The sequence below is a fragment of the Erythranthe guttata genome, chromosome 1, assembly GCF_056151865.1.
Source record: "Erythranthe guttata isolate IM_541 chromosome 1, IM_541, whole genome shotgun sequence".
NCBI classification, from domain to species: domain Eukaryota; kingdom Viridiplantae; phylum Streptophyta; class Magnoliopsida; order Lamiales; family Phrymaceae; genus Erythranthe; species Erythranthe guttata.
In genome coordinates, this window is record NC_142533.1 from 6,881,993 (window position 1) to 6,907,113 (window position 25,121).

Consider the following 25,121-nt stretch of genomic DNA (forward strand, 5'->3'; position numbering starts at 1 on the left):
TATCCTTTTTAGGTTCAGTACATTCATTTGCATAATGACCAGGTTTACCACAATTATAGCATTTTCTGCCTTTGATCTTGTTCTTACTCCACTCTTTGCCCTTTTTAGGTTTTTGAAAAGACTGATTTTGGTTGTTATTACTGGAAGAGGCCTTGTTTTGAAACTTGAATTTAGTCTTTCCTTTCACAAAGTTAACATCACCAAAAGATTTGTTACCCTTATTGGTTTTTAAATCCAGTTCTTTGCTTTTCAAACCATTTATGACAGTGTCAAGAGTAACCTGATCTCTACCATACTTAATAGCAGATTTTACATCACTATAAGTGTCAGGAATTGCATTTAAAAGCACAATAGGAGTATAATCATCAATGTTTTTATCTCCAGTTAATTTAATGTCCTGAACTAGCTTTGTAAAAATATCCAGATTCTCATCTATGTCTTTACTCAAATCTAGTTTAAATCTGAAAAACTTTTCAAGTAAAACATTTTGGAGGGCAAAGAGGTTTCAGTGTACAGATCTTGCAGTTTTTCCCATAAAGCTTTAGCATTATCTTGCTTTCCTAATTTTCTAATCACAGAATCACTCAAATTCAAGATCATCAAGGAGTAAGCAAGTTCATCAAATTCAGCTTTCTTAGCAGCAGGTGTGGTATCTTCATAGTTTAGAGTAATAGCTTTAAAACATTTTTGCTGAACCAAAACACCTTTCATTTTTTGTTGCCATATAGAAAAGTCACCTTTCCCATCAAAAGGAGCAACAGGATATGCATTCGTGATTCACACAGATAAGAGGCACAAACTCACACAGAATTACACAGAATCACAGAGAATCACAGAGCATCACACAAAATTACAAAGAATCACACTGAATCACAAAGAATCACACACTGGATAATCAGATTCCCCCCCCCCCCCCCCCCCCCTTTCCAGATTCCTGCGACACTAAAGGCGGTCCGGACAAGAAATGGTGGTTGAGAGCAATCCTAAGCTACACTAACAGTAGGAATAATTGCGGAAAGATAAACCACATAGAGAGCTGGAAAAATAAATCAAATATGAGCACATCTGCCACACAGGGCCAAATAGTGCCACACAGGGCCAAGTAGTGCCACACAGGGCCTCCACGCCACACAGGGCCAACTCAATGCCACACAGGGCTCCCAACCTCCACAGGAATAAACCAGGAAACGAAAAACTAGGGTTTCAGAGTGACTTACCTTATCAGAACCAAGTTAGGTTATGTAAGCATTCTTCAAGCAGATCTTCGAGCAACCAAGCTCTTGATACCACTGTAGAGTTTCTACCCAAAGAAAGCTTACAAGTAAACTCAGAATAAAAATTAGTAAACATAAGATAAAGTATAAATAAATAAATGTATGAACAGAAGTATTGATTTGAAGACAGCTCAGTCTTCCAAACCAATTCACACCAGAGATTCACTAAGGTCTCCACTGTTACACACACACAGTCTAGGATTGCACCATTCTCAGAATACCAATCCCTCTCTCTGCACTCAAACCCTAAAACCACCCAGATTCAAGGAAAGACCAAGAAGAAGATGCTTTCAGCACCTCACCCACTCACCACAGGTCCAACTCACCGAAGAAGAAGGCAAGGCATTTGAAATTAGGGTTTTAGTCTAGGTCATACCCTCAGCCACTCATCTCTTAGCATTAAATAGGAACTCCAGTCAAATGAAGCCGTTGAAGCGACAACCACTGGGACAAGCACGGCCAAGGACGGCGGCGGATGGCCCATGGTTGCTGGAGCAAAATAAGAAAGAAGCAGAGGGGGACCAAATGAGAGAACATAGATTGTCTAGGGCACAAAACGGGAAATGAATACAAGGGGAGATGGAGTGATACGAACCCCGTAGAACTCGTTACGGGACCCTAATACCCTACGCGGAATCAAGATCGAAAACATCCAAAAACAAAGATTCAAAGGGTGGAACCGCGACCCGTTGCCTATAAAGAGGCAAGAACCTTGGTATGTGAAGACGCCACAATCGATTGTGAAAGATCGATTGGTAAGTCGGGGTGAACAAACGGAATCCACCGATATGTTCGAAGAGTTCTTAAAGAACCAAAGAGAATATTCTCAATTAAATCATCAAAATTCGTCCTATAAAATAAGCCAATTTGGCAACCTATTTATAAGGTCTAAAAAGACTTCTTTTTCACAAGGAAAAGGACTCCTACCTAAACTATAATAAGGAAATAAATAAATAAGCAAATCCTAACCATAAAAGACTCTTAAATAATAAAAACATAATAAAACCTAAATTAAAAACGTGCATAAGTAAATTAAATAACTTGATCTTCAAGTCGGCTTCTCGATCACCCTTCTAATCTCGCGACATTGGGCTGTGCACGTGCATGCAATTAAAGCTCAATTTCGACACTGTTCCACTTCGAATATCTCTTCGCTCAAAACATGAAAGTTGTAGATCTTTCAGTTAGCTTTCCGAATCATTTTGAATCAGCTTAAATGGACTTCAGATGCGAGAGTTATAACTCGAATGGTAAACTCTGCCAGAATAGGCGAGAATCTCGGATGCATGGAATTCGACTTGTCCAACGAATTCTTCCTCTTCCTTTTCTTCCAATTCCAAACCACGGACTCTTCAAAGGCCTGATTCAAGCCTTTACTCTTCAATCCCAACACGAAGGGCTCCATTAATCTCACTCGCTTTCTCTTCTTCCAATTCTTTGTCTTGGAGCTTGTGCGGATCGTATCAGGGAGAGTCAGCTAGAATGAACGGCTGAGATCAATCTGGAACCAAGGGTTCAGATTTAAGCCTTCTAGCACATACCCACTAATGGGCTTATTCTGCTTGGGCCGTTCCAATAGACAAGTGTGTGTGTATTGAGATATTGGGCTATAGGCTCAAGACACATTTGGGCCACAACCATTACATTGCCGAATAGAAAATCTGGGAACCCATGGTTATGTATCGTGCCTTTCGTCAGATTAAAAACCTTCAACACGATCAACTTTTGTGAGGTCAGTTTTTGTTGCTTTTTGATTGATACTCATAAGAATTACTATTCTAGAATTAATATAATTTTATTTTCTTCCATTTTCTTGTTTATTAATTCATTGTGACTTACACAGGTAGATATCAATATCCACCATTTCTTTAAAGGAAGGGTGGCCCGAAATTCTGAAATTGAAAGACTGGCCCCCTTCCACTTTATTCGAGCAGAAACTTCCTCGTCATGGTGCTGAGTTTCTCAGTTGCTTACCGTTTAAGGAGTACTCGCATCCCAACAACGGATACTTAAAAATCTTGCGGTTAAATTGCCCAAAGGGTCTTTAAAGCCCGACATACAATCACGTTTACCTTGGCTAACCCCGCCCAATTAATCTTTTAGTTGTGTTTATTGGATTTCTTTTAGTATTTTGAAGTTCCCTGAGAAGCGGTGTTCATTGTCATTCTATTATCTCTAGTGTTCTCAAGTCATATTTCTCCGTTTATTAGGTGAAATATATACTATATCTTTGTACGATTGTAGATTACTCGATGAATTTTCAACGAGTGTAATGTAGAACTTGAATGGATATAGGTATGGAATAAGCCTCGTTTATGTTATTATTTTTGGGTGATTTGGAAATTTTTTTATTGATTGAAGTTCAATTTACTTTTGTTTGGGAATGAACCTAAAGTTAGGGTTAAGCATGAAGGAGAGATGGATTACTATTACTCTCTTTTAGGGCATTTGGTAGATTTGGCTTGGCAAGCTTGCTTACTATTTTCTTTATTAATGCTTATACTCCGTGACAATATTAAAAGTTGTCATTAAATGCTTATTAAGTGACAACATTTTGTATTTTGCCACTCATGCTTTATTTTTGTTGTCACTAATTCAATTTATGTTATTATTGTATATTGAATTAGTGCTTGACTATTTGTGATAATAGTGTGACAGAAATAATCGTCCTATAAAGCCGATAATAGGTGTTGTCATTCTAGAGATTATTTGTTTGTAATGTTTTGTGCTTCTTGGTTCTTCCTTTCCAGATGGATGGGTAAGCTCTTAATAGCCTTCCAACTTGAAAGCCCCAACACCTTTTTCTCAATGAACGAATTCAACACTACTCTTCGATCAAGTGGCATACTGCGACTTGCGCTAGAACCTCAAGTTGGTTCTTTCTTCATGAATACTTCCCTTTGGGCTTTGGTAAGAGTTGTGTAATTTTTTCTTTCTTTTTAGAAAATAAAAGCGAATGGGCGTTCTGAAGGACCTGCAATTGAATCCTAAAGGAATGGAACCCTTGATCTAATACACCGTAGCAAAATGTACCAAATTCGTAGTAAAAAGGCTTATGCTATGTATTTGCCCCGCACCATATACAGACCTGACAAAAACTTTGCTACGGTAAATGGCAAAAGCAAATATTTTTTTGCTACGGTAAATCCTAGCATTTACGACGACTCTCAAGATTGTCCCGTAGTAAAATGTACCTTTTGTTACGTCTTTTTACCGTAGAAAAATTAATCTTAGTAAAAAGTTATTTTTCTACTAGTGCACCTTAATACCACTCAGATAATACCCTTGTCGTGTAAGAGACATCACAATCATAGCCCCGCCCCAATCTCTTAGATATCACCCTGGGCGTCTTTGTTGCTTTCAAAACCGGCGGTATGGGGGCAACGGCTAAGATGTAGAGATGGACTCATTAGTCTGGTAGTGAGTTCCATATGAAGAGAGTGGTCGAAGGAATTTTGAGGGAGTGACCAACAAAGTTTGGACTCATTCCTCATTTTGCTAACCTACTCAATTTAGTACATTTCAATAGGTGCAAGAATTATTATATGATAAACATAGTTTAGAAATTAAGGAAATATAGGGAAGTTAAATATTTATACTAGGCGACAAAATGACATTGTTTTCTACTCTAATAGGCTGGGTTCGGTAATCAATTCGGTGTATTTTTGTGATTTTCATACACAATCCAATGTTTTTTCCAGTTTTTATGAAAATTTTGCTGTACATACGATTTTTAAGTCGGGACAGTGCATATTGGGTTTTTTCGGTTTTTGGTTCGGGTTTTCGGTATTTTTGCTTACCTCTGAGAAGAGGAATAAAATGAATGTAGCGATGAGTATGAAGCTTGAAAATGCTACCTTGAAGAATATGTGACTCTTTATTGGGTTAGGTCTTTCAGTTTGCTGTTGTAGTTTGTAAATTTCACTACAACAAATATTGCTTTATACGACGGATAAAAAGCAAAATCGTCAAAAGACCGTCAAGAAAAAAGGCGTCGTTTATACTTTTGTGTACAAAAAAACCGTCAAGAAAAGTTTTTCCCGACACTTAAAAACCGTCGGGAATACTTGCATTTTTTCTTGTCCCACATTCAGGATAGTTGTCTAGTATATAATATATTGGGAACCTGTCAATGGTCAATGCAAAAAAGCCAAAAATGAATAATAATTTTCTGCACAGTATGCGATACCACTTTATTCACAAAATATATCTTCGAAACAATATTTACATTTGAAATTTCTATTAGGCCTACCAAATACCAAACTCCATTCACCAAATCTATCTACAGAATACATTGGCTGTGTTTGGTAAGCTTTTGGGCTTCCATTTCCATTTTATTTTGGGGAAAGATGTTTTGGAAGAAGAATTTGAAAATTAAATAAAGTTTGTTTGTGTTTTGGGAGGAGACAATTTGTACTGTAGCAAGTCAAATCATGTCTGAAAGGTATTGGAAAAAAGTATTTTGGAAGAAGAATTTAAAAGATAAAGTGATTTGATTTTGTATTTTAGTGAAGACAATTTTCACGTCAAATCATGTTAGTTAGAGAGAGAAATATTTGAATTTGTTTTGGGGAAAGTTTTTGAAAATAGTGTAGAAAGATAATTTTCATTTTGGGGAAAGTGTGGAAATAATTTGAAAACGGTAACAAACATAGCCATTAAGACCAAACTCTATTCACAAAACCTATCTGCAGAATACATTAAAACCAAACTCTATTCACAAAACCTATCAACAAAATAACATCTACATTTGAAGTTAAATGAACACAATACTCGACAATCAAACGCAAAAATATAAAGATGTCAAAAATATCCTCCTGCCACCATGTGCCCTCTTCTCACCATGTGATAAAAATATCCAACTTCAAACCTGTATATATGTGCATTTAATCAGTAAACAACTAAATACTCATGTGAAAAAATCTCTGAGAATAAACAACAAACTAATACATGTGATGTATGTGATACTGCTTCATATAGAGGAAACATGCTCACACAACTAAGTACTAGTAGATTTAGAGATTTAACAATCAATATTACCAAATATTACATATAAACAGAAATATTACCAAAGATACCTGAAAGTGTAGAGCATGAAAACCGATGAAGTATGAAATTGTCAAGCCAAAATCAAGAAACTACCTATTACCGGTAGACACTTCCAATTTGAACCAGGTCATCTTGCAGGTCACTGCACCTACCAAATTAAAATTAATTACTACTCTTGATATAGAATATGCATATGATTAAAGTATAACAATACTAACCTTCGTTCAAAAGAATCTTCTGTTCAAAACGAATTCTAACCCTCATTCCACAGGAAAACGAATGTGTAACTCTTGAAGACTTATGATAAGGCACGGTAATCTCGGATGAATGAGCATGTATAACACACTCCGATTTCAGAGGTTTACTCTGCTGGAAAAAGAAGTTATGAGAACGCAAGGATATACATCAACTCATAGAGAAAACACCAACATAAATAAGTCTTGACGGAAATTATTGAGTACGGAGACTCCAGTAATTACCTCGTCAACAAAATCATGCGCAATACCTTTGACAACCTCAAACAGATTGTTTTTAGTAAATGGTGCAAAATTTATGAGTTGAACACGAAGACTTAGTCAGAAGGGAATAAAAATCTGATACAAAAACACCAATAGCTAACATTATTCTTCGAGGGTTGATTAACTAGTGTCAATTTAATCATTCACATAGAGACGCGGATAAGAAAAGAAAATTGCTAGTATTAGCTACATACTTGTGTAAACATTATAACCAGAAGTCATTTGCTTCACGGGACAGATGCTCGGATATTGGTGGATGGAATTTAGTTGTTCCTGCATTAAAGAGAGCAGCAACCTGAAATAAGACCAACAAGTTACACCTAAAATTAATTCACGATAACAGATAATTGTAGACCTTAAGGCTATTATATTCAGAACACTATTATATGCATACCTCCTGATATTGATGACTTCAAGGACCATTCATATATCCGTGAATCTGTGTTATAATCAGATAATTATTTCTTGAAAGATAGATTTCATACCTTTGAAAATGGTTTAAAGCTAACATGAAATATAATAATACAAAAGTGCAACACAAAAGATTCTCACCAAAAAAAATTGAAGATATTATACAGCTAAAAAAATATGCATTTTTTGTCATTCAAAACTGAGGAAAAATAAACAAATCTACATAGTCAAATGCTTGAAGAAAAGCACATAAATTAAAATTGAAAGGATTAATACTTTACCTAGATAAACTATCTGAAAGCAATCAATTGAGCCAAAGCTCATAGAGACAGCATTCACATCCCCAAAAACGTTGGTTGAAGCTTTCTATTGCACATTCAAGCCAATGAGCTAAAGAAGAGGACAGTGAATTTCGGCAGTCTAGAAATGATGATTGGCAACAATAAAAATTTATCTAATAAAATGTTCAAAAATTAAAACGTAGGTAGATAGAAATTTTAGGGCAAAAAATCAATACGAGAAGAAAGCGGAGACTTAAGTGGCGTTGGCGATGGAGACGACGGTGGCTACGGCGGTGGCGGTGGAGATTGCGTTGGTGGTAGCGGTGGAGGTGGTAATCGCGATGGCGGTGGAGGAAGGGATCCCGATTGCGATGGAGACAACAATGAAGGAGGGGATAGCGATGGAGACGACGATGGCGGTGGATATATGATTGCGACGCCACGCGACGATGATAGCGGCGGTGGAGGTGGCGACCGCGACGGCGATAGCGGCGGTGGAGAAAAGCCCTAGCTTTTCTAGATATATCGACGGGAAGAGAAAAAGTAATAAAGTGAATTTAGGAAACTTTTTACTTATTTAATTATTTAAAACCATGTTCATTTTTAAGATTATTTTTATATTAAATTAGTTTTTTTCTTGACGGTTTTTATGTGTCCAATATCTTTTTATACGACGGTTTTTATGTGTCAAAATCGATTTAAAAAGCGTCAAGAACGGTCTTTTATACGACGGTTTTCAAACCGTCGGGTAAAACATGCGTCGTATAAAGGCTAAAATGTTGTAGTGCTTATTTTGCATATTCTATTTCTTTTGTATCTTTTTGCATTGAGGGAGCAATTGTTTTCCATTTCACCGTTGTATTTTGCATTATTCTTGTTTTCATTTTGCCCTTGTATTTTGAATTTGGCTAATGCATATTCAATTTCATTTTGTTTTACTTTCACAGGAGGAGAATTGCAACAACCACGAATGGTAAAAGGTCTTTGTCTTCGATGCAAGCTAATTGGAACGAGATGTTCCTTATTTTTCAGTTGAATTGAAAGAAGTATCAAGAGTAGTCACATTCAATGACATGGTGGTGAGCACCTTGCACCAATGACTTATTTGGTCATGGGCTCGAAACCACGAGGGAAATTGAGGAAACAGTAACTATCCTCCTTTAACAGAAAAGGTTAGTGAGCACAATTAATGAAGTTGCAGAAAAATGAGCATATTGAACCAGTTTTCTAAGTCAGCTTCATACTTAATTCCGGAGTGACTGGGATTAATCTTATATGGCTGGAAAGCTCTGCCTGTGTAGTTGCTAACCCTTCAAACGGTGCGTCATTTGGAGTTTTCTAGAAGAAGTTATGACAAATTCCGTACAAGGTGTCCAAGTTGACTACGAAGATGATCAAGTACGCATTTAACACCTATTTTTCGAAATCTTTATTATGATTTCTTCTTTTTTTCCATTTGAACTCTTATTAGTAGTATTCTAAAAGTTTTCCGATTGTTTCTAGAGTCTTTTATTATGTTGGGGATTACTAAAAGCCCGATATGGAAGATTTTCAAGAAGTATCTCTTAAAATTTCTAAGCTGGAGGGATATTGAGTTGTAATTTGCATATCGGTAGTCTGTTCGAGTTAAGAATAAACTAAAGTCTCTAATACTTTTCTAATACCTAGCCCTGTGTCTCTTACATGGATTCCTTTGAGTGGTGAGCTTTTCTCTAGGATCTTATATCTCTTGGTGGATTTCTTCAAGTGGTGAACCGAATTCTTGGTCGCTTGTATTAACTTCATTTTCCTCCATTTTTTGGATCACCGCTCGAAGAAATCCTCCTAAAAGATAGAGGACCTCGGAGAAAAGCTTACCACTCAAAGGCGTTTACCTAAGAGATAATAGAAGTTTCAGTTCAGCTGACTGAACTAACAATCATCCAAGATTATTATCCATTTGCAGTCAATGGTGCTGATTTGGTGTAGAGAATCAAATTGCTTGCTCCCCTGAATATCGTGCAAGCTAACTGGAACGAGATGCTCCTTAATTTTTTTTTTTTTGTAATGAAGGAACCAAGAACCAACCGTATAGGAGCACTGTGTAAATCTACACTCTCGCAGAATAGCTTGCAAATCATACCAGAGATGTAAATCACACTGGGCTAACAATGTGTGCCAAACTCAATCTAACGACCGCTCACAATGAGATTCGAACTTGAGTCAATTGACATAAGCTCTCTTGCTACAACCTCTAGGTTCATCCTTGCATCGTTGTTCCTTATATTTTTTATTTTTTTTGCTAATGAAGGAAACCGTAGCCAACCATATAGGTGCACTGGGTAAATCTACACTATTGTATAATAGCTTGCAAATCATAGGAGAGATATAAACCACACTAGGCTAACCATGTGTGACAAGCTCCACGTAGCGACCGTTGGCAAAAGAATTAAAACTAGGTCAGTTGACACAAACTCACTTGCTCCAACGGCTAGGCCATCCCTTGTGGGACATTGCTCCTTATATTAGTTGAATGGAAAGAAGTACAAGCTTCAAGAATACCGTACCGAGATTGCAATTTAGTATTTTTCAACCGATATCAAATTGGCAGCTTCACCAAGCAGCTCCACTTTGCACTACTCCTAATTGGGCAATTCTATTTTGTTATTAGGAAGTTAATGCATAATTTAATATAAATAAATTTTCCTTGTTTAGTTTTTGGGTAGAGTCAAATAATTAACTTATGTGAATTTCTAGATCCTTGTCCTCTCTATATGGACAACCTATTTGGTGGAATCTTTTGTTCAATATTCTTGCATTAAATGTACCTTTGTGTGTCTTCTATTGTAATTTAAATGTACTTCTTTTTGTTACATTTATCTTATGGGTAAATTACAAACACCCCCTGAGGTATGGTCAAATTACAAAAACACCCATTTTGTTTGGATAATTACAACCACCCCCTCAACTCCTCAAATTTAGTGGAATCTTCGAGATTATATGGAATATTATTACTTTTGTACCCGTTTTATCCCATTCAAACTTTACATTATGAAGCAAGGTGATCATAATATGTGATTTTTAGCTTGTATATATCAGTTTGTGGTGCATTGGAAACTGTATTTTTACACAAAACGAGTACAAACTTGAGCATATTCCACGGAATCTAGATGATTATGTTGAATTTGGCACCATAAGGGTGGAGGTGTAAGAAAAAATCATAGTTGAGGGGGGTTGATGTAATTATCCAAACAAGAAGGGGGTTTTGTAATTTGACCATACCTCAGGGTGGTGTTTGTAGTTTACCCTTATCTTATAGATACTAGATTTTTGGAATGTGCGATGCACAAGATTGGAGTAAAATTAATACTGGGTAAAGTTCAATTTAAACCAATGTTATCAGAATCGGACCGGACACAAAACCGAATAGGCATTTGGGTCACGGTTGGACCGGTTCAACGGGGTTTGACCCGGGTTTTTTATTTTTTAATTATTTTATCAATTTTAATATTTAAATTTATATTTTCTATATATGTTATTTTATTTTTCACACTCTCTTCCCTTTTATTATTAACTTTTTAAATATATAAACTATTCCTTTTATTATTTTCCACACCCAATTTTTTCTTATATATTTTTTATACTTATTTTTTTTCTTTGGGAAAATATGCAATACCCCCCTCAAATGAAAAATATTATGAGTAAAACCCAATTGACTTTTAAGACTTTTGCACAAACCCACATCCCAAACTTAATTAGTGAAACCCCCTCAATTAAACATAATAAGACATAAGTACCCTTATTAACAGTTTTTTATAATAAATCAAATATTTAATCACGATATCTTTCCATAACCGTTTCCCTTTATTATAGGCGGACGTGATTCTCTTTGATATACAGACGTGAGTTCAGCCGAGATTAGGTGAGAATAGAGATTTCATGGTCGTTCAAACATTCTTTGTTCGTTGCCGGAGTTAAACTGCGTTTGAAGGTTAGAGATTCTGCTTTATTTTTGTTGGTTTTTGTAAATGGGGCTGGGTTGTAGTGTGTGTATCCAGATATGTGTGTATGTAGAACCGAATTTTTATTGTTTCTTTTGGGTCGTCTTAATTGGTGTAAAGGATCGTTACTGATTGAAAAATTTATTCCGTTTTACACAGAGTCACGTTGTGGCTACTCAGTAAATCTTTTGTTCGTTTTGTGTTAATTGATACGCTAGTGTAATTTTTTTGTAATTTATTTTTTGCGTTACTTGATATGTTAGTGTAAGTTTCAATGTGTTTGTTGTGGTTGAATTGAATTCACATAATATCATGTGTTTTGCATTTACAGAGTAGTGCAGATTTATTCATCAGAAGTAGTCACATAGTAGTCACATTCTCAAATTTTTTTGTGTAGTACTGCACAACATGTCGTCAACCTTGATGATTGTGTTGAAGTATGGAGGCTCGTTTTGGGTGAAGATATGTCAGGGTGATTTTGTGTATGAAGACCTCGTTGGCTTTTGTCACCGATAAGTGGTGCAGTTTGAATGCGAGGGATGTATCGATGACTTACAATGTTGATGGATATGGCGAGGGTATATTCTCACTTACTGACTTACTGAATATGACTTACTGAATATGACTCACATAATAGTCATATTCTCACTGTTCTGTTAATAATTATGACTATTGTTGATTCACTCGATTAGTGATTTATGAATTTCTTGTTTGTTCCCCACTCTCTCTTTCAATTTTTTTTTCCTGATCTGAACAACAGCAGTTACATGACTATAGTCATATTCGAATATGACTATAGTCATATTTATGTATTTTCCGAATATGAATATGACTATTGTTGAATATAATCTATCTTCTCGTTTTCAAGTTGACTTCTAGTAAGTAGATTCAAATTGATTTTTTGTGTGGATACTGATTGGATTGTTTTCGTAAACAATAGGGAATATTCGTTGTTTTATATGATTTGGTAAACATGACTATGCCATATAATCGGAATTTTTAATTTCAAAATAAAAAAAACAACAATGTAAAGAAAGAATATGACTACAGTTAATATAGTCACATATAGTCATATTCAACTATAGTCATATTCGGGTTGCAAACTTGTGGAGAGAAAAATTTCAATTTTTTGTTTTAAAAAATAAAAAAAAATTAAAAAAAATATTTTTATTAAAAAATATTAAAAATAAAAATAAATAAAAAATGGCTAAATAAAGTCCGAAAATAATATAAAAATAAAAAATAAAAAAATAAAATCCGAAAATATATATATTTTTTTGATTTGGTAGCATTTTTTTAGGAATTTGGAAGCACATTTTTAGGAATTAAATTGTTATTATGGAAAGAGAGAAAAAATAAATAATTGCGATAAATTATACTAATTATTCCTAATTAGCGGGATTTGGTGGCTCATTAATAGGAATTTTGTAAATAGTAGATAATTATAATAAAAAAACGTGCGGGATTTAGTTTCCTTATTAATAGGAATTTTGTTAATACTAGATAATTATTAAAAAAAAGTAGTATAAGGGTAAAATTGGAATTAAATATTTTAAGGGGTTTTCATAAAGAAAGAATTATAGCATGAACATATCACTATTTTTTATCTATAGGAGGGGTGTATTGGTAATGACCCCTTTTTCTTTTCTATTATCTCTCCTCTCTCCACCTTATCTCCTCTTATCACCTCTACCCACATACCTTCCTCCCGTCTCTCTCCCCTTTTTTTTCTCCTTTTTTTTTTTTTTTTTTTGTTTTCAGTTTCTATGTCAGATCTATTGAATTCTGGCCACCCACAGCCTTTAGATCCGGCCACCTCCGGCGAATTTTGCGCAAATCCGGCCACTAACAGCCATCGTGAAGTGTTTTAGATAAAACCCCGGGTCATTGACCGGTTTCCGGGTTCGCCGGGTTTTGCCGGTCGAACCGGGTTTTTGACATATGACCCGGGTTCTTGAATATCCCGGTTTTCAGCGTCAGACCGAACCGCTTTTGTGGCGGGTCGCGGTAGGACCGGTCCGACCGTCCGGTCCGGTCCGGTTCTGATAACATTGATTTAAACGACAAAATTAAGATTTCAATTCATTTTGATGGTGTTTTGCTATATGTATTAGTGATAAATTTCCGTCTATAAACATTTTTCCCCATATTTATTAATTCAACTTTATGTAATTGATGTAATATGGTTGTATATTTATCTTATCCATGTTAAGAAAGAAATCTGACGAATCTTCTACTTTATCATTCATAACAGGTCTCAATTAAATGTAAATCAATGATGCCATTAAATATCAAGGAATGCCGATGAAATTGGGCTCAAATTTCTATAAAGACGTTACCTCCATAAATATAAAAAACTTGATATTTGTGGTAGCATTTTTATGAATAAGGGTTTACAATAATTCACTCTCTACCTCTCTTTCTCTCTCTAGAAAAAAAATCATCTCAAGCTTTTATATAAGAAATCGTTCCAAAACCCATCTTATTGTAGCGATTAACAAAGGAAAATGAGTGCATCGGATGAATATTGAGATACACAATCCAATGAGGTAAAATTTGTTCGTTTTTGTTCTATAAATCGGGAAACCGTGACTCACGACCAAAGTGGGTGCTGAAAAATGATTTTCACGCTCAAACTCGACGCAAAAAAGACCAATCCACGCCCAAAGTGGGCGCCCAGTCGGCCTTTTCGTGCCCGGTTTGGGCGCGACACTGTTTCTCGCGCCCCGTTTGGGCGCCAACCACTTTTGCAGTTTTTTTTATTTTTCTAATACTCTTTTAACGTTATTTTGTTTCGTAATTTTAGGAAGAGCAACAAAATTATTTTATGTTCGAAGTTGATTATAGTGAGCATTTTATAGTAACCAAATTATTTAACTCGAGGGATGAGTTGATAGATTTTGACGATGCATTGGTGGGGTAGACGTCGAGCGTGTGACATTATAAACAGTAGTTGATGTATTTTTTTTGTATGTAGTTCTTGTATTGTTTGATGTTTATTCCCATTCTAAACAATTGTTGATGTATTTTCTTTTTATGTAGTTCTGTGTTGTTTGATGTTTATGTAATATATTTGTTTGATGTTTATGTAAAATAAAAAAAAAACATAAAAATAAATAATAATCCGGTCATAATTAAAAAAAACATATAAGAATAAATAACAGCCTGTCGATAATAAAAAAAACCTAAAAATACGTAATAGTCTGACAATGATACAAATTAATTAACTAATGAATGAAATAAAAACAAAAGATTGTAATTAAATAAATAAACTAAAAAAGTGCATTTCCACGCCCATTTTGGGCGTGTAAACGATTATCACATGCTCGTTTTGGGCGTGAAAATCGCGCAACATCAACAAAATAACCCCCCAAAACACGATTTCTTGGGGGTTTTCACATGATTAACACCAAATTAACCACAAATTAAACCCATATAACTAATTTAAATGAGAAATTACCTTTAATTTTAGAGAGATTTTCGGATTTGGGACGACTTGTGAGAATTGTTGTGGGGTTTTTTAAGTTTTGGGGCTTTTGGGGGGTTTTGGTGGTTTTAGAGAGAAAAAGTCAGGAATAGAATGAACGGTATTCGTAATTTCAATCCTGTGTAAATCATTTCAGTATATATAATTAGTACAATGTATGATTTAACATTATCACTTAATTGCCTAATAAAAATTATCTCTAATGTGTAATATGATATTTTAACCCCTAAAAATACACCATTTTTTTTTTCTTTTATACATAAGAGGGAAAATTACACTTTTTGTCCTTAAACATTTTTCGCCACGATTTTGGTCCTCAAACTTGTCACTTTTTGATAATTTTAGTTCGGCCGTCAAATTTGGCTGTTAAGTTGGATGGAGTCGTCACATGCGCCTCACGTGACGTCCATTTGGCAAACAAAAAATGAGCTGGAAGACACGGATAAGTCCCCATTCTCTCTACCCGATTCCCTAACCCAAAACCCTATGTAAACCACGAAATTCACCTCAAAACAGTCATCTTGGACCATGGATTAAGATTCTTGACAAGAAATTGCAAGTTTGATTTATACACATTTATTTCATCAACCTGGTTGGATAGGAAATTTTCCGCAACTTCTTTGATGAAAATGCATTTATTTTTCTATTCGTCGGTTCTCTCCCTTTTTTTAATATTAATTTTGATTCCTATAAATCTAACAATTTTTTTATTTTTGGTAGAGTAGAGTATGAACTTGAAGTGATATGAAATTTGTTTTCAATTCCTTTATTCAATTTTATCATCCACCTGATTGCTAACCTCAATTTCATCATCCACCAAATAAATAGTTGATTAAGCATATTCGATAGAGTTTGTCAGCAATAAGGGATATGTTATAAAAAATTGCACGTCAAATTTATACACATGGTTTTACCTCTCTTTCTATCTCTTGATCTATATTTTACAGTTGTGGACATGAGACTATAATAATAAATAAAAAACTCATTTTCATTGCATGATAGGGATAGAGCGGGGTTACGAAATTAGGGGAGAGAGAATGAGGCGTGATTAGCTGTCTTCGAGCTCATGTTTTGTCTACCAAATGGATGTTATGTGAGGCGCACGTGACTGACTCCATCCAACTTAACATCAAATCTAACGGCCGAACCAAATTGTTAAAAAGTGTTAAGTTTGAGGACAAAAACCGTGACATAAAATGTTTGAGGACAAAAATCATTTTGTATGGTAAGTATAGGAACCAAAAATTTAATTATCCCTATATATATATATATATATATATATATATATATATATATATATATATATATAGGGCAAATTACCAAAACCCCCCTGAGGTAAGTCTGAATAACAGAAATTCCCCCCACGTTCTCGTAATTACGAAACCCCCCCTGAGGTATGCAGACATCTTACAAATCGCTCTAACGGTGTTAAACTCGATAGAATCTTTTTGATTCTCCCGAATATTCCTCCGATAATACCAATTTTGCCCTTGTACACGAAATTACCCTTAGGGGGGTAATTGTAAGCATTTTATAGGGGTCATAAATATGTACACAACTACAACAACACTGATAACTTTTGATAAGCAAATTCTATTACAGAAAAAAATGGAGAAACTCGTATAGAAGCTTCATATTTGGTTGCTATACATATTGCTTAGTGAATTCTCCTTGCTATCATAATCAACCATTAGCTTAAACTTATAGCTAGTTAAACTCATAACCCAATCTGCTGAGCCGCAAAGTCGAAAAAAGTAGAAAAACAAATATGATAAAAACATTCAGAATTTATTTTGCTTTTGTCGAAACTAGCCACATTGAGGACGAACATTCATATTATTAACCCTGTTCCCGAATTCATATACCGAAACCAGAAAGCCAAACATCTTCTGCACAATTACCTTTACCACATCAAAAAATGCTGATTTACTACAAGATACTATTTGTAACTGCAAGTACGAACAAATTCGCAAAGAAACACAATCGTGAAGGACAAATGAATTTTAAAATTTGAACTTTCATGACGAAATTCAGTTTGTTCGTATCAAACACAGTAACGAGCAAATTAATTCACATGAGATATCAGAAATTCCAAATCCTCCACATCACTTCAAAAATCGAAAAAGTTCTACAAATCCGCGTAAAATGTTATAAAATCTCGAAGGAAAGTACCTGTACCACCGGATTTTCCTCCTCCATCATTTTCCTCACAGAATCTTTTCCCTCATCCGCCATTTTCCCCTCTTCTCTAACTTCCTCCTCCTCCTTTTCCCCTTCTTCATCCTTCAAATTCCCCGTCGGCAGCAATTCAGCTTCAGAGCAGGGATTATCAGCAATAACACCACCATCGTTATCACTCACGGCATTATCGGGGAGAATCGGAGCAGAATTAGCGACCTCTGGATTGGGATTAGGGTTTGAAATCGCGGCTACGTCGTCGTCGGAGGAATGGAGGCGGGAGAGGGCTCTGGCGCGGCGGCGGAGGAGATTTTTGAAGTCCTTGGGTGAAATCGTCGGAGATGGGCACGGCCAATTGCGGGGAACATCCGGCACCTTGTGGAGGTTGCCTTTGTACACCTGATAGCAACACAAAATATATATATTGATAAATGGAAATTACAGATAACAGAGATTGAATCGGGAAGCTTAAACACACGAAAAGCTTCGAGAAACAAGTCCAAACATTCAGCTCAAAACCTAAGAAAACTTAACCTAAAAATCAGCTACCTTCTCTCAGCTCAACTTTCCCTATTTATACTCAATCTATAACTAGAAAGTGCTACTTAAGATAAAATACGTAATAACGATTTACTAGCCAGCAACTCTTCCTTTTCTTCCTTTATTCTTCGGCCACGTGTCATGATGAGAGCCGCTACTAATAAAAACGTGATAAGGCTTGAAAACGCTAAACCGAAGCGCGTTATTAACTACGTCTTAGTAATATAGGTGCGGTAAATATAATATTGAATAATCTGCATGTCTTCTTCCCTCTTCGTCTCTTTTTCTGCATGTCTTCTCTTCCTCTAGCTATAATTATGTCTTCCGGAATGAGCTCGTAACAACACCCCACTCCGCAAAGCTCAGCCTCACGGTGTCGGCAAACTTCTTCAGAAGCTCCACCATCACCGCCTGCAGCAGAATGTCATGACCCATGACGGTGACGGCGGCGGCAACAACGGTGGCGACGGTGGTGAGTTGAAGAACGGCAATAATTTTGGAAGTGAAGTGGGATTGAGTTTTGCAGCTGGGCCGAAAACAAGTGGGCCGAAATTTATTAATGAGTCGGGCCCAAGTGCAATTGGAGATTGGAAGAAATTAATTAAATATTTTAATTGTTATTTTCAGATTTTAATTATTATTAGAGGTTTTTGTTATGGGGAAATGAGGGATAACCCCTAGTTTTGAAAATATATATGGATAGGTCCTATTGATTTTTCTTTCCTAGTCAAAAACCCAAATTCTAATCTTAATTTGACAGACCCCCCTAGACAAATTAAAATACCTGTTTTACCCTTTTAATTTCAATTCAATAAATACCATATTTCCCTAAATTTCTCTATCTTCCGTCTCACACCCACCAAACGACACATCTCCCCCTCTCTCTCTCTCTCTCTCTCTCTCTCTCTCTCTCTCTCTCTCTCTCTCTCTCTCTCTCTCTCTCTCCATCTTCTCCTCTCTCGCCAGATCTGCTCCTCCCCATTGCCTTCCACCGCTGGTTGCTGCCCCATCACCGCCTTCCGCCGCTGCTCCCCACCGTTTTCCGCCGCCAACCGCTGCTCCTCTGCTTTCCGCCGCCGGCTGCTACCCACTCACCGTCTTTCGCCGCTGCTCCCCACCGCCTTTCGCCGCCAGCTGCTGCCCCCCGCCGCCCGCCGCTGTGACGTTGAGTTGATCCCGCCGGTATGTGAAAGATGCTGCTTTGTGCCTAAAACCTAATTAGTATATATATATATATATATATATATATATATATATATATATATATATATATATATATATATATATATATATATATTTATATGTTCTGTTCTTGGATGAATGTGTTTAGAGATTGTTGATTTAAATAGTGGGAATTTGCTATTTTGATGAGATGAAGGATGTTCCTTCTGGTAGTATATATATACCAGTTTTTTTTTTTTAAACCAAATTATTTTGAAATTCATAAAAAAATATATAAAATAAAAGTTATTAAATAAATTAAAATTAAAACTCACTTGAATGTTTTTGGTAGGGACGTAAGGAGTGTCCCCAACTAGAACCTTGTGTGCCATGTGGAAGGATTCGAATCTGGTTCTAGATACTCCGAGAGGCTTAGTAGGTGAAATCCGGGTGGCCCATTCACATTTCTTGCATCATCTTTTTTTAGAAAATGGTGGAAGAGCCTTCAGATTGAGATTTTAGAGAGAGACGGAGGTAAGAAGTGGACGGTGTTCTTCAATTCAAAACAGTTCTCTTGCAACCGATTAGAGTTGTTGTCGTATTGAAAATTGGTATTTGAGTCTATAAATACAAACTACACTATATAGTCACATGTGGTCATATAATTGTAGTCATATATGTAGTCTTATGTGGTCATATACATATAGTCATATATAGTCACATGTGGTCATATACATATAGTCATATATAGTCACGTGTGTTAACATATAGCGACATATAGTTATATATAAACATGTGTTTTTTCTAAGGTATAGTGATGTTGATGATTGTGTTTTTTCAATTTTTTTGTTCGCTGGAAAACTTGAAAAATTCAGCGATGACAGCCATTGGTAGCTGGATTTGATCTATCTCAGGCTCCATCAGCAACGCCAAAGGCTGCTCCAACAGCAGCACATGGTGCAGTTGTTTTGCAATCGATAGATTGAAATTGTTGTTGTGTTGAAAAGTAGGATTTGAAGCTATAAATACAAACTACACTATATCTGACTATAAGTCACATGTGGTCATATACATGTAGTCATATATAGTCACATAGTAGTCATATATAGTCACGTGTAGTCATATACATGTAGTCATATATAGTCACGTATAGTCATATACATGTAGTCATATATAGTCACGTGTAGTCATATACATGTAGTCATATATAGTCATGTGTAGTCATATATAGTCACGTGTAGTCATATACATGTAGTCATATATAGTCATGTGTAGTCATATATAGTCACGTGTAGTCATATATAGTCATGTGTAGTCATATATAGTCACGTGTAGTAACTCGTAGTAATATATTGTTATATATAAGCTATATAAGTTATGTGTTTTTTCTGATGTACAGTGATGTTGATGATTGTGTTTTTCCAATTTTTTGTTGGGTATTAATTGATTTATAATATCAAGATTAAATTGTGAATTTTTACTTTTGGTATAGATGAAGTTTTTTTTATATAATCATATGTAATATATATACAGGAGTCATGTCTACTCAATTTCAATACAGTAAATTTATCAAAAAATTGAAACAAAATTAAAAATTAAAGATTTAAAAATTTAAAATTTTTAAAAAAATATTAAAATTAAATTTTTTTTAAAAAATATTAAAATTAAAATTTACAAAAAATTAAGCAATTTTAAAAAATAAAAAAAATAAAAACTACAACAGAGGTATATATAAAAAGTATAATAAAATAAACATTTATAATTTTTTATTAAAAAAATCTGAGAATGTGATAAATGCAGGTCTGAATGCTAATTGCAGTTGACCATAATGCTGAATGCAGTTAGCGAAAATGCTGAATGCAGTTGAACAAAAATTAGATATAAGGGCACAATAGTACTTTTGCCTCTCCAGGGGTTATCTCAAAGAAAGAATTTTAGGGGTGGACCTATCCCTATATATTTTTCATATTAAGGGTGTATATCAAATGGACCCTTTTGTTATAAGGGTTGGACGAGTTGAATGAAAGGCAATTAAGCCAATTTTCAGAATCTCTCTCTTATCTATCTATGTATTCTTCTTCTTCCCCAAGTTTTCTTCCTCTCTAATTTCTTCCCCCAATTTCTATCTCAATTATCAATTTAATTTCTACTTTTATATTATAATTAAACCATAAAAATACCCAAAAATAGCTCGGATCTTACATTTGGTACTCAGAGCAAGGTTTTGATTTTCAAACCTGGGAGCATGGCTGCGAGAGTTACAGTTGAGGCACATAATGATTATATTGAATCTATGACCAAAAAAATGGCAGAAAATCAAAAGAAATTTCAGAAAACTTGTGAAGAGCTGCATATTCAAATGGCTAAATTGGTAGAGAAGTTTGAGCTGTATTACCCTCTCCCTGAAGATTCGGTAAGAAACTCCTCTGAACCTCTAATTCTAAACGACATTGAAGGGTTTATATCAAGTCAAAAAAATGAATCCCCTAAAATGGAAGAGTTGATTGTGTTCGATGAATTGTCTGAAAGAGTAGAAGTGGAAAAGGAAATAGAAAATCCTATGTTAGAATTAGCTAAAGAAGAAGATATGATTGAAGATGAGCTCTGCATTATGGAGTCGGTTGATAGTGAAGATATTACTGAAAATCGGGAAGTATTGTTGTTTGATGAGTCGTTGTCTGTGGAGCATGGGATTGAAAATATAGTGGAGTTTCCTATTATAAAAGAGGTTGATGATTCAGATATAACTTCTGAAAGGTCTGGGAATTTCATGAGGAACTTCAATGTGCCATATGAAGCCTTCAAATTACTTGAGTTATCCTGTGAAGAAAATGTGGTTCAAGTACCTAGATCGAAGGTATTTGTTGAAATGCCCAAGAGGAAGTTTGTAACAGGCCGGATAGTATACTCCGGATCAAATATATGGAGGCATGCTACATTGATTATCTTGCCAAAAATATTTCGTCCGTCACCTGAACCGCCTCCACTATTTGTTATTTATCAATCGAAGAGTATTGTCCAACTGTCGAGGAAGATGCTTATTGATGGGAAGGTGGACAAAGCTAATGAAGAAGGGACTTACTATGACTCCGATTTGTCGGTACTTGAAGCATGTAGTAATTCTGAACCATTCAAGGTCGATTCTAAACCTACCTCTAGAAATGAGTTTTCCACGTTTGATGGAACAAATCCTAGGATTTGGGTGTTAAATTGGACAGGCTACTTTCGGTTGATTCCTAAAATGTCAGACCAACAAAAAATTTATTTGGCATCATGTCATTTTGAGGGAAGGGCTGCCACTTGGTATGGGCATATATTAGAAAAGGGTAGAGATTTAACTTGGGATTCTTTTGTGAATCTTGTGTTGGCTAGATTTGAAAATCTAATCGAGCGCAAGAATACTCACTTGAGCAGAACATAGATGAGTTTGAGGAAAGAAAGCCTCATTTGTTACTGTTAAATGCTAGTGTTTGTGATGAAACTTATTTCATGAATAGTTTTGTGAGTGATAAAGCGGAGATGGAGAAGGGACTAATAGTAAGTGAAGCTGAAAAGGAATTTATGGAAATTGCGGTTGGAAATGGTACAACGAAGGGTTGCTCAGTCGAAGTGCTATGTGATTCTCACGGTTGGAGAGTAGAATTACTCGAAGGTGTTTTAGTTTCGGTTCGGTTTGTGCCTGAGGTATTAAAGATGCGAAATGATCGCATTGAAGAGGATTTCAGATCTGCAACTGTCAATGTTGGTTCAATAATTTTATTGCAGGCTTGTTCCAGGTTCAAGGTGTTGAAGCGTGCTACGTTGATGGTCTTACCGAAAAGACCTCGGCCATCACCGGAACCTCCACCGCGTTATTGTTTAGTGTTGGCAGGGGTGAAAGCCATGTTCTTGAGTTCTCTAATTTTCTTATGTGTTAGAAAAGCGGAATCGAGCAATTGCGGTTTTGCAATGGGCAAATTCTATGGGGTTGTGAAGACACTGGAAGCAAATATTGTACTGCATAATTTACCGAATCATTTGCCTAGTTCCTTGACAGATTTAGGTTGGGAAAATTCGGGGAAATTATTGAAGACAATCTATGGGGATCAAGTTAGAATTCAACAGGTCCGTTCCGAATTTTTACCGAGTATGGTCCGTTATGAATCATCTCCAGATGGGTGGGTGGAAATTCAACTCAGACCGAGCTTAGGAGAAGTGCTTTACGGGTACACTTTAGCACTCCTATCCTTATGCCCTTATTTGGGCAGTACTAACGAAGAAGCATGGTCATTTATCAATGACAGAACATCGGCACTTGATGTAATTCAAGAGAATACACATCGAGCTCCAATGTTTATGGAGTGGTTTGCAGTAAAGAAGAAAGCATGTCGAGTTTTTTAGGTGGGTAATTAAGGAAGTTTACGATATACTCTCACCATTTCAACAGAACATCGAAGCACTTTGCAGGAATCAGGAGTTTTACGATCGATATTTTGGTATCTACGAAGTCATTGGTAAGGATGAAGATCATCACTTAAAAATTTATCCTCTCAAAATTCTGGACAAACACATGATAAAACGATGTAATGCGGATGTCACTCAACTTCTGAGTCAGTCGAAAAATTCCGGTCCCACTTTTGCTAGATGGGCCGATCACTGTGCATTGTTGATTTGTTTCCTAGGTTATGATCCTTGGGGACAAGGATCGTCTTCAGCGGGGGGTAATGTCATGACCCATGACGGTGACGGCGGCCAGCAACAACGGTGGCGACGGTGGTGAGTTGAAGAACGGCAATAATTTTGGAAGTGAAGTGGGATTGAGTTTTGCAGCTGGGCCGAAAACAAGTGGGCCGAAATTTATTAATGAGTCGGGCCCAAGTGCAATTGGAGATTGGAAGAAATTAATTAAATAATTTAATTGTTATTTTCAGATTTTAATTATTATTAGAGGTTTTTGTTATAAGGGTTGGACGAGTTGATGAAAGGCAATTAAGCCAATTTTCAGAATCTCTCTCTTATCTATGTATTCTTCTTCTTCCCCAAGTTTTCTTCCTCTCTAATTTCTTCCCCCAATTTCTATCTCAATTATCAATTTAATTTCTACTTTTATATTATAATTAAACCATAAAAATACCCAAAAGAATCCATGGTGGTCCGAAAATCGTCGTCCGAAATCGCGTCCTGTGACCGCCACCACATTTTCAGCTTTTTTTTTCTTTTTTTTTCACATATTTAACAGAAGGATATAATAGACATTTCACGTTTTCGGTTAAAAAAATTCGGTCAACCGTTAGTCAAGGGGGGTTTTCGTAATTACGAGAACGTGGGGGGGGGGGGGGGATTTTCGTTATTTAAGCTTACCTCAGGGGGGTTTTGGTAGTTTGCCTATATATATAAATTTGTTACCATGATTTCTGGCTGATATCAAGGAAAATGAAATCAGCCAAAATTTTCAATTTTTTTGGATCATTTAAATTGAAAATTTATTGATTTGAAGGATTGTGATATGTATAAGTAAAAAAAAACAAAAAAAAAAAAGAGAAAATCTAAGCTATTTTAAAGGATATACGTGCATAATTTTTTTTTTCTAAATTATTACATAATTTTCTCATAAAAATAATAGGGTAAATTACAAACACCCCCCTGAGGTATGGTCAAATTACAAAAACATCCCTCTAGTTTGGATAATTACAACCACCCCCGTAAGATACCATTCAAACTCTACATTATGAAGTAAGATGATCATAATATGTGATTTTTATCTTGTGTATATCAGTTTGTAGTGCATCGGAAACTGTATTTTTACACAAAACGAATACAAACTAGAGCACATTACACGGAATCTAGATGATTATATTGAATTTGGCACAATAAGGGTGGAGGTGTAAGAAAAAATCATAGTTGAGGGAGGTATATGTAATTATCCAAACAAGAGGGGGGGTTTTGTAATTTGACCATACCTCAGGGGGTTTTTTGTAATTTACCCAAAATAATATTAGGATTTTTGTGCATAAGTTCGTGACCAACAGTCTTTATTATTCTAAGTTCAGAGGCTATATCTCTTTCGACAATAACCCCATCCCCTCAATTTATAGGGCGAATGGCAAATAGGTCCATCACATGGGACTTAAATGCACATTGGTCCACAAACAAAACAGTCTTTCAAATAATCCCATCCCCATGTCTTTAGTCTAAAATACCCTCCATAATATAATTCTTATCAATTCCATCCATTATGCTCTAACTTCCTTAATATTACACAT

At 35.6% G+C, this 25,121-nt stretch overlaps 1 protein-coding gene and 2 long non-coding RNA genes across 8 annotated transcripts in view; all 3 read right to left on the reverse strand.

Annotated features, from left to right (window-relative positions):
* Positions 1-25,121, reverse strand: part of LOC148772730 (putative disease resistance RPP8-like protein 4) — a 68,521-nt gene that overhangs the window by 17,147 nt on the left and 26,253 nt on the right. The gene's annotated exons all lie outside the window — the stretch shown is intronic.
* On the reverse strand, positions 5,949-8,133 carry LOC105968843 (uncharacterized). Of its 6 annotated transcripts, none has more exons than XR_016031611.1 (7): positions 7,770-8,130; positions 7,534-7,642; positions 7,236-7,280; positions 7,036-7,136; positions 6,542-6,689; positions 6,417-6,471; positions 5,949-6,144 (listed from the first exon to the last, which is right to left on the reverse strand). It is a non-coding gene; the product is annotated as an uncharacterized LOC105968843 (long non-coding RNA). The 6 variants fall into 6 exon arrangements; XR_016031609.1 differs by having other exon boundaries at positions 7,534-7,672; XR_016031612.1 differs by having other exon boundaries at positions 6,417-6,465; positions 7,534-8,133.
* Positions 17,010-18,415, reverse strand: LOC148772731 (uncharacterized). Its single transcript, XR_016031615.1, has 2 exons — positions 18,066-18,415; positions 17,010-17,577 (listed from the first exon to the last, which is right to left on the reverse strand). It is a non-coding gene; the product is annotated as an uncharacterized LOC148772731 (long non-coding RNA).